Raw genomic sequence first — 11,796 nt, forward strand, 5'->3', positions numbered from 1 at the left:
GCCTAATCTCTCATAGAAGGAGGCCAATCCTTCACACTCACGTAGGTGATCCATCTAAGTCTATCTCCACATAGACCACTCACGCATGAGCTATAGAATCATTAAGAGCTATAAGGCTCAACCTCTCAATATAGCGGTGAATTCAACAAGTCCTTCTCAATAGGACCACCCAAACATAGGGATATAGATTCATTAAGAGAAATATCTCAACCTTCATCATTATGGTGATCTCATCAAGTCTGTCTCACAAGGACCACCCAATTTTGGGCTATAAGACCATTAAGAGCTACATGCTCAACTTTCAAAAATAGTGTACATGTCATAGGAATGGGATGTGTACACAAGTATGAGTTATCTACGGCTTCGTTAGACCACCCTTGCATTAGAAAGTTCCGGTATCCACCACAAATTCCTCAACTAATAGGCTTTTGCCCCATTCCCCTCGACAATTCTAGGACTTCGTTCTTTCTTAGTCCATTAGCTTATATATGCTTCACTCAAATTTCACAAAGATAATAATTTGTGAGTATATTATTCTCAATCAACTTTCTCAAATCTGCATAAAATGTGTAAATCTGCAAGTCACTAAACACTTTATTTTAGCATTATTAAGTTGATATAAGCATTATGCTAAAGATAAACATTAGGCAAAACTCCATGCCCCCACAATTGAGTAGTAGCTAATAATAGCTTCACAATCACCCTGCATATTACCCAGCAAGATTAAGAGCAATATAATATGCTTACACAATAGACAAGGTTATAATAGTCTTCTCAATAGACTTAAAACAAGTAAAAGTGAAAATGTATAGTACTCACCATAGATCTCACCTTGTCGATCGTCATTACCTTTTGGTCGATCCGATATCTTTCTAGATATCCAACATAGTGCAACTCTTAATATTTCACCTTAGGCACTTCACCAAATGTGAATGATAACTTTGGTAATGAGTACACAAACAAAATGTACTTAGCTGCATAAGCTACATTGAAGCAACTATAATTATACATATTAGACTTCTCACAATAGTCAAAACATGTTCTCTTATAACTCATTAGCATCATTGTTCTAATTAAATATAGAGTTCCACTCTAACGTCATTTAAAAGAACAAATAATATTCTTTGTTATTTTCTCTTTTTAATAAAATAACGTAGAGAAAAATATACACAAAGTGTTTGTGATTTTGCACCCAAAATCATATTATTTTACTGAAGTCTCTTTATACATCATCAATCTTATATTAGAGAACAACGAATAATCTCGATGATTGTTTCACTTATACTTTCTCTTTGCAAATCCACATTTTACAAAAAAGAATTTTACTTCTCACACACATAAAATCAATCATCATTCATAATCTCATATAGTGTGGTGTAAGCCAAGTACATAAATAATTGAACCTTACGCAACCATAGTTTATTGACATAGCCATTAGCCAACAAATTAAAACTTCTACATTTGGTTCAATTAGTCACGTATAAAACATACGATCATCATTTTCTGTACACCCCCACAGTCAAAGATTTACATACTTTTCACAAATTATAAGATATCAACTCTAAACTTGATGAATAATTTTATCAAATAAGTTGAACGTCTTCCCCCACATGTTGTCACGCCACAAATTAGTGACAAACATAATCGTTCAAACAAAATATACACATTATTCATTCATTAATCATCTCAACTTTTAGATATCATATAATCGTATATGACAAATTATATTCTCCATAATCTACTTTTTTGAAGCCTTTCGCAAATAATCATTTCCAATTTTTTGTCACACATATCCAAGATACTATATCAATTTTAAAAAAAAATATTTAACCCCCACATTTGGTTCATAACTCAAATATCAATTTTAATTCATCTCATAATCAAAACTAAATAATCAAACCAAATGTGTGAAATATTTTGCTTGATAAACATATTATACACTTAACAATATCTTGGTCACTCAATCATTCTAACTACTTGTCATTCAAAATCTTGTAACAATTTCATTCATATAATCTCGAAATCAATTATCAAGAGTAATTTTACCAAGATTATAGACATGTCTTACCAAATAAAGTAGTAGCTTAAACATATGAATGATTAAGGCATATATAATTTGACCAAACCTTCACATTTATCATCATAAATATTTGTAAAGGAAATTCACGGGAACATACCTTAATCACAAGAATGAATTGAGCAATAAAATTATAGATAATACCATTTTTTTATGAATATTCATAAACTTTCCAGCACACTACCATGACATTACTGTCCATTTTAAGAAAACTAAATGACAGAATCTGATGACGGCTTCAACTACAAAGTTGTAGCCCTTCTTCTTAGCTTTCCAACGCCATATTACACGCCTCAAACAAAGGTCTAGAGACCGAGTTATGGCCAAAATACCGACATGCTGTCTCACTCTCTACGGGATGAATCTTCTAGACGAAAATAAATATTTTCTCCAACCAAATGATTCTCAATGACGAGATCACAACAACAATAATAGTGACAAAATTCGTTTCTCAATTGTTGGAAATATAAGGTCACTAAGGGGCGGAGATATATTTAGAGAATATATGTTGTTGTGTCGTGATATAGAGGCCACTGAATGAGAAACGAAATCGCCCCGACTACGGTACAAATCGATATAGGCGTCGTCCCCCAAGGTCACACATCACTCCTAAAAGTTGTGTACTCAATTATTAGGAGTTGGAACTCATATGATATGCTCAAAATTATCATAGAGAAAGTAGTAGAGATATATGGAAGATGTGTATTTCTCAAATGACCACACTTCTCTATTTATAGTGGTTAATTAGCACCATAACCACAAAGCTAGTGGCCTAACCACCACCATCAACATGGGCCAAAAACATGGAGTTAGTGGCTATAATCATGCAAGTGGTGGAGAAAGTGTAGAGATTCTCTTACGAGGAAAATGGAAGACTTCTCTATGAAATGTATTTAGACAATAACATTACTAGTCTTTCATTAATTCCAACAATGTCTCCTCCAACCACCAATGACAGTCTGACACCACCGACCACCACTGAATCCCCACCCACCACTAATCGAGCTGCCGCAATTTCGCGTCTCTCTCCGGCGACCACCACGACATTCACCAATCAATCCACCACCACCTACGTGAGCAACGGCTCCCGCTCTTCTCTAATCCGCTCTCATTTAGCGTTCGACAACCAGCAAACCATTAATTCGTCACCTACACACCCACCGTCGCTACCACCAAATACTATTTAGGAAAAATTACAAATAACCACCACGTATTTACGTACTTTTACAAATTACCACCTCGTATTTACGTTTTTACAAATAACTCCCAAATTTCACCGTATACTCCCCAATCACCACCGTATTTTTGTCCCGAACATCGTTTTTCTTAATTCCCGACTTGTTAAGTGACGATTTATGCAAATTTCCCAAATTACCCTTATTTAATTACACAAACCCACTCTATCACCAAAATAACTAGTCTAATCCTAATTTTTCCCCCAATTCATTTTCAATTATTGAAAATCCCCAGTACACATTTTCAAAAGCTTTAACGCAACAATCAAATCAAGATGAAGAGGCCACGAGGTGGTGCTCGCTGGTATCAGGTTCGGCACCGCGTCGGTGCTGCTGCTTATGAGACGAAGGTCATGAGAGAGTAGGTTGCTGTCGTGGTCGTCGCCTGGTGTTTGATTATAAGTCAGATGACGGCCTGATTTGTTGCGAATGGTGGGTGTCGTATCGGACTGCTTGCTAGGAGAACCAGCCGTGATTCAAGAAGTTTGGTCTCGACAGCGCATTGAAGTGACTGGTTGGTGATTGATTGTTGGCTAAGGGGAACGAAAATGGTAAGTTTGAGGGTGAGGGAGTGGTTCAAGTTAAAATCAGGGGATCGATCAATAATTGATTGACTGATATGTTGGAACTTTGAATGAATTGGGGGGAAAGATTAAAAATTAGACAAGTTATTTGGGTGATGGGTGGGTTTGTGTAATTAAAATGAGGGTAATTTGGGAAATTTGTGTAAATCGTCACCTAATAAGTCGGGAACTAAGAAAAACGATGCTCGGAATAAAAATATGGTGGTAGTATACGGTGCAATTTGGGGGTTATTTGTAAAAACTTAAATACGAGGTGGTAATTTGTAAAATTCCGCAAATACGTGGTGGTTATTTATAATTTTTCCTAATATTTATAGCAGCCACAAGGTTGTCACCGACCTTATAATCGGCCACCACTAAGATCACCGACTATCTTGATCTCTCTCCTCTAAACACCACGCACCACGCACCTCCTCCGATCTCCATTCTCTTTTCCTCGGTGTCGACATCGGTACAACATTGCTCGTGCAGTCGTGCAGGTCTACTTCTCTATCACTTTGTGGGTGTTGAATGGATATAGGCTCACGTGGGTGGTGAATGGACAGAGGCTTCATGAATATGGTGGAGGTGGCTATGAAATCCAGTGAGGAGGGAGAGACCGAATTAATAGCCTGGTCAACTAGTAGATGAAATCTGATAACTTAACTTGAGGGTATTATAGTCATTTCATTTCCAAATGATTCCCTACCCCATCTAATCATCTATTTTCACCCTTTCTTAATATTTGTGCAAATGTAAACATACACTATCTAATGAAATAGAGGAAGTAAAGCTTATCACAAAAGTTTTACGCATATAAAAGAATCATTGTAATTTGTTAGACAATAATTATTGTTACATATGGAGTATTAAACTAATTGTATGAGAGTCTTCAATAATTGGGTTCCTTATCCAATAATTGGATTGTGTTGATTACTCATGTAGGGGTAAATAATACAAAAGAAGTGCTCAGAGAGTAATAATATGTTTTGTTTTATCTTCTTATATGGATAGTATTTGACCCATCACAAGCTTGTTACAAATATGACTGTTACAAGGAAAATTTTTGGTTGTGATATTGCTATAAGCAATAATGGTTTATGCTCCATTCGTTTCTTTATGTTAAATAAAATCTCCTTTTCAGTTTGTTTATTAAGACTATTATATGCTTTATGTCTCTATCTATTCATTTTAATTACACACATTTAATTAAAATACTCACATATATATTGAACAAACGTAAAATAAACGAAAGAGGTAGATTTTATGTATTTCCCATTCTTTGAAATTCGGTCATCAAAAAAATTAAAAGAGAAAATAGGAGGCCAGGAGGGCCTACAACAACAACAACAACAACAACAACAACAACAACAACAAACAAACGAAAAATGTATGTGGTGCCCCTGAGATTTGACATTTCCGCGAAATACCCAATTTTTTTAACCGGAAAACTTTAAGAGGTCATAACTTGTGTTTACGAGCTCAGAAAGTCACTATCTTTTTTTTTTCAAATTGATTATATTTTCGAGAGTTACGACTTGAAAAATAAAAGTGTCGAGTTTGGAATTCGTGATCAAGAGATATGGTCACTCAAAGTTTGTTCGGTCAAAAATACTTTAACATATAAAGCCTCCTAGCCACGGGATCCAAATACGACAATTTTTTTTTTCAAATTGTAGTTCTCGGAAAGATGATCGATTTGAAAAAAAAAAATTATCCCTTTCTGAACTCGTAAACACGAGTTATGGTCTCTTAAAGTTTTCGAGATCAAAACATTATGATGTAAAACTACGTAAACGAATGTGAATGAACAGGTCGTGGAACTGTTCGTTGATGATTGGTGGTTTTCTGTATATGTTCGTTTGATGTAGTTAGTATCTTGCGGTGGAATTTTGGTTTGTTTATACTGTAAACTCGTGAGTTTTGGAACGAAACAGGATAGTGTGGTGAAACCTAGTCCTAGCCTCGCAAGGTATCAAACACGGTAACACACAATCAGCCTTGCAAGGATGATTTAATGACTAAACTCGCAAGCTTAATCGATGAATGCTCACAAACATAAACAATCTTTACTTTCTGGAAAAATATCGCATGTCAAATTCTGTCTTACACGGTCCTACTTATAGTTCTACTCGATGTCACATATCTGACTCGAAATCTCAGTCCTTAGCTTGCATATTAAGCTATCTACCTCTTTCCTAAACTAACTGGGAAAGTTATTAAACTATAATTAAATACAACCACCTGAAATAAACTAATTAAACTAGGATTAGGAAATAACTAACTTTTCTAATTTTATTCGAAAACAATAAATTAATCTAAGTAATTTATCCTACACGATTTAGGAAATCGTGTATCCTACTCGGCCTAGGGAACCGTGATGTGTAGCTCCGTTGCCTTCTCATTTCAGCATCAACACAATATTCGAACCAAATTCGAACTCCTTCACTAGTTGAGTCACATTTCGACTAATTAGGATCTCATTTGCTTGTTCTGAGTATGCTCCTGCATCATTCTCTCCTTCTTTTTGAGAATTTGCCCTCAAATCCTCTTCTTCCAAATACGGTGATAGATCGCCTACATTGAATTGTTGGAATATGTGTCCTCCGACAATAATGCGATCACAACTGTTGATCATGATGATCACATGTTTAAATCTCATTTTAAGAATACATGTGGGATGTAATTTTTTTTACAGTCAACGGGTCCACACATATCGGTAATGATTGGCTGACTAGAGTTTGACATTACTGTCGTGCGACGGTGGTGATCAGTTGATCCCCTTAGGTCATACCTAAAGGTTAACACTCTTAATTGATTATTTAATTGATTATTTAATTGATCGTATAACGATACGGGTTAATTAAATTACTTAAAATTGACGGACGATTTTGGAAGTAATATTTACGTGTCTCATTGTAATTTGATTAAATAAGATACGGTCTAAGTAATAGAATTGTTTATTACTTAGATGAATTTTTTTTTTACGGAAACAATTGAAACGGAATGAATATATCATTATAAATACAGAATGTTGTAGTTTATAATTCGGAAATAATTTTTGGTACAAGTAATTATGAATTACTAGGTTAATTTTATAAGTGACATATTTTATTATTATGTTGATTTTTAATTGTTAAAAATACATTTTATACACATAATGTCTTGGAACATGTTACATGTGACAAATTGACAAAATAATGTGTAAAATAGACTTTCCATTTTACACAATATGTGCTGAAAATAAGGAGGGAGTATTAAGCTTAATCATGTTAATTTTGTTAAGTGGAAAACATAATCATAAGACCTAATACATAGCCTTGCATGCCTATAATTCTTGGGAAGAATTGAAGCTCATGCATTGGCCATAGCCCCTTCCCCATACCCGGTTTCCCAACCATGCAAGCAAAGGGTTTTTACCCTTTATTATCACTATAATGCACATAATATCAAAACTAGTGTTGTGCATCATATTATTCATTCACCAAAAATAACATAAAACTCCAAAATTCATCCTCTCTTGGCCGAAAATTCAAGAGGACAAAACAATAGTTTTGGGTCTTTTTAATAAAATTAATATTGTTCTAGTTCAAATAATATTAGTTTTTAAGGGGTTATCTTGGGTATTCTTCTTTGGGAGGGATTCTATCCTTGAATCCTTGTTCTTCCATTAGTTAGGAAAGCTCAAGAACAAGTGAGTATGAGAACTCATTTGTGCCCATATATCCGAATACTCAATGTAAGAATGATGATTTCTTCCCTTTTCTAATTATGTTTGCATGCATAAGATCACAATTTATTTTATGGCTAAATAGGTTATCACATATATGAATATGTCTAAATATGAGATTAATAATTTTTAACAAGTGGTATCAGAGCCTTGGGTTGTTTGCATGCAAATCGGTTATTGTTTTTCCGAGTTATCCGATTAACAAATAAAACTTATAAATTTGTGTTTATTATGATATATCATGAAATTTACTATGCATGTTAAAGTTTCTGGTCCTAAAATTTTTTTAGGATATTTTGGTTTATTTATGGATTTTATTGTTCATTTTTATTAATAATGGCATTAAAATGTCATTTTTGGACTAAAAATATCTAAACTTTGATTTTTCCATTGGTTTTTGGATATGTTTTTACATATATTATCTAATGATGGCCTGTAAATTTTCATAATAATATGAGTTGTTATGCTCGAAATATGGATTTTTCAAGATAAAATCGTATTTTAATGAGAAAATAGGCTAATATGAGTTATATTTCGAATCTGGTCATAAAAATTTAGTATGTTGTCACATGAAATTTTACAAGATGTGTATAAAATATTTGGCTATAATGAAGTCTTTATGCATGATTTATGAATTTTTGATGAAAAATCACATAAATAGTGACTTTAATTAGTAAAAATTGCTAAAACATACTTCATGACTAAAGAAAAATGTCACATGTTGCATTTTATCACATATTTCAGATCTAAAAGTGAAAATTTAATAAAAATAATTTTTCTCATATTTTTATGGTAATAATTGATAAATCCGATAAACCGCAACATTGTTTTTCTCGATAAATTTTCGAAAATTTTAACCTATGTTTTGAGCATTATGAGTATTTTGGTATTTTTCCAGAATGTTCATGAGTTTAAATTTCAAATTTCAAATTTATTTGAAATTTTTAATGATTTATTTGAAGTTTATGATATAATATTGTATTTTTGAGTCCATTTATGAACAATTTTAAGAAATATAAGTTAATTATTGTCAATATGTTAGTGGAGACTAATTTTGAGTCCTAAGTTGGTTAGGGTAATTAACTTGTACATAAATATGAATTTATGTAATTATTGTGATTATCAAAGGTTAAATCACGCAAATCCGTAAAAACCGATTAATATACGATATTGGCTCCTTAAAGGAGATTTAGCATAATATTGGGCATTGTAGATACCTCGTTTCTGCACCTCCCGCAAAACACCCGGTGATGATTAGGCCGCATGTTTGATTCGCGGAACGATTTGTGACAGTTCGTAAGATTGTCGTCAAGTGATTGCTCAAATATTAAATGTCAACCTCTTAGTTGTCATCTACGTCCCGATACGGTCGTTTTGGCAGTAATTAGAGTACATTCGGAGTCCGGGTCAAAAACCGTCTCCATTTTCTGATAACTGTTAAATCCCGAGTCGGAATATTCTGGAATGTTCCGGATATTTCTATTCCATATTTCATAAATTCTATCTTTTGGCAAATAATATCCCGTAATATTCATAAGATAATCGAATTAATTCCGTCCTACCATAACTCAAACGCGGAAATCTTTCTTCAGCGGGAGGAAACCTCACGGGAATAGACGCAGCAGTCTTTGCGCCTCTTCCAAGGGACGCGATGGGCTGCTGCGCCTCTTCCCAGGCCCTTCTTTGCATGTCTTACGTATCTTTTTTTCATATCTTTCCGATATTCACTTCCAAAGAGTCTCCGAAACCCTATTCCTCCGTGTGATTAGTATAAATAGGAGCCTTCGTTCCTCATATTTCTCACGCGAGTGTCCGCCCTTCTCTTCTCCCTTTGCATTCTAGACTTTGTTCTTACTAATTGGCGCCTACGTGCTTGGACTTCCGACCACGTAAGCTCGGATCCTTCCGGGTACCAGCCTCTCCGTTGCATGACCGACCAATTTGACCAACTACACTCAATCAACTTAAATTAATCAATCGTTTTCCTCTTACGAGGGCACTCTCTTTGCATTCGCGTCGAGCATTCACTAGTCGATATCTTAGTTCATCTCGTTTCGTCAACATGTAAGTCTGAGGGTGTATATTCCTCTTTTATTTATTGTATTTTATTTATCGTATCATCGTTGTAAGATTTATGTCGAAAACACCATTAAAACTGATTTCCAAAACCGTGCTTTAAGACTCTGTTTTTGCGGATTTCCAGTAGACAGACGTCGAGAAAAGACGCAGCAACTGCTGCGCCTCTTCGAAGGAGCGCAGTTCCTGCTGCGCCTCTTCGTGAGGCTGCCGCAGTTCCTGCTTCTTTTCTTCTTCTTCGTCCTCTGTAATTCGTGTGTTTGTTATTTGTTTCGTTTATTTTCTTTAATTCTTCATCACAATAGTTTAATATTCACATGTATATCGTATCATAATTCATCATTCATTATTATGTTCAATTCATCATAAATCCGACTTAAATCCCTTATAATTCATATTTACGGGTTTTCGTCATTAAATTCAAACCCGGGTTTTAGAGATTCAATTTGTTCATATTGAGTTTCTGGAATTCGTCATTGATATAATTTTCATCTGCTTATTCGCATATTCGTTGTATATCCGTCATATTTAGCCTAATTGACTTATTTCAACAGAGGACTCATTAATGTTTCCATCATTATTTCATGTAAATAATCCGTTTGCATCCGTCTCATCCATGTTTATCGCTTTCATGACCATCATTGACATGTAATAAAAGTATTAATCACTTTCATCCGAGTAAATAATTTAATCGATCCATAAAATTACCAATTAACATTAACGATTTGCGCTTAAACTACGGCCAGAACTCACCCTTGGAAACAGACGCGAAAATGCTGCGCCTCTTCCAGAGGGCGCGATCTCTGCTACTGTTCGGATGATTTCGTCCCTGAACTCCGTTTCTGCCTTGACCTAGTTTAATTAGTCCACGTATTAACTAGCTATTATTCGTAATATCACGCTAATTCCTGTTCGTTAATTTATTTCTTTCATTCTTTTATTCGTTTTCTCAAATCATCCGTTTTAAAGGTATTTTCGACATAAATCGCCTATCTCAATGTAATTAATGTAATTTTCGTTATTGTAATTTATAATTATTGTATTTCTTTCTTTGTTTGTATGCTTTCACATGTAAATCGACATTAAATCCTACTTCGACCCAATTTTTTGCTAATTACGTGTCAACCGACTTAGTTAATTCTCACATGCTAAGATTAAAACTTGGATGTTGCATTGCATGCATATAACCGACGATATATCAAGTACGAATAACTTCCCTAATCATTAGTAGAGGCCGCTATCGAGGCGGGCGGGATTAGGTGTTCGATCAAAAGAGCTTCCTAATACGTACCTTCACCCCTTACTCCAGATCTCCGTGAGCACCCGTGTTCATTGGCATCCACGAGAGTCATTCTAGACATAGAATGCTAAGGGTAACGATTGCTTAGTGTTCATGTCACTACTTTGTGTCTTGACATGACACGAGGTATTCGAACGGTTCCAATTTCCCATAAAAATTGGTGGCGACTCCTTACAAAATGCAAACGCTTGTTTTTCGACCTTCACCAAGCGCCCCGTGGCGTCCGCTGTCCACGCTTTGGCGACTCCGGGGGATAATACACTTACGTGTAGCAAGGGTGAAACTTGAACAAGGTTAGGGAATAAGTTTGTACAAGACAATTGTCGGTTTTCATAACTCGATCTTCCTAGATCGTTTATTCGGCCTTCCTAGGCCCAACCCAACCCATTCGACCAATCGTCCCGTCTAAACGGTCCTAATTCTTATTTGGGCCTAAGGATGGATAGCGATTGACGTCATCCATACCATGATGCTTACTCTTGTTTGTATCAAGGGCCTTCACTACTTGAGGAAATGGACTAGGAATCGGCCTTACTCTTGTTTGGCACGAGCCTCTCCACAGACTTCGGGTTTGATGGTTCGGTATGGCAACCTACCCTTTAAACCAAAACCCTTCTAAATGCACTCAGCATCCCGTTATAATGCCTGTATAAATGTGTAAACCCTACGTGATCACCACTTCAACAAAACCATGACGAATTTTCAAAAAAAATCAAAATCCTTATTTTCAAACAAGAATTTCGAAATAGGGCCTTCAATTAGCGCAAAATCCGGTCAAAACTCCGTCCGATTGTCGTGTCAAAATTCGGGCCACA

This window comes from Silene latifolia, chromosome Y (assembly GCF_048544455.1).
Source record: "Silene latifolia isolate original U9 population chromosome Y, ASM4854445v1, whole genome shotgun sequence".
NCBI lineage: Eukaryota > Viridiplantae > Streptophyta > Magnoliopsida > Caryophyllales > Caryophyllaceae > Silene > Silene latifolia.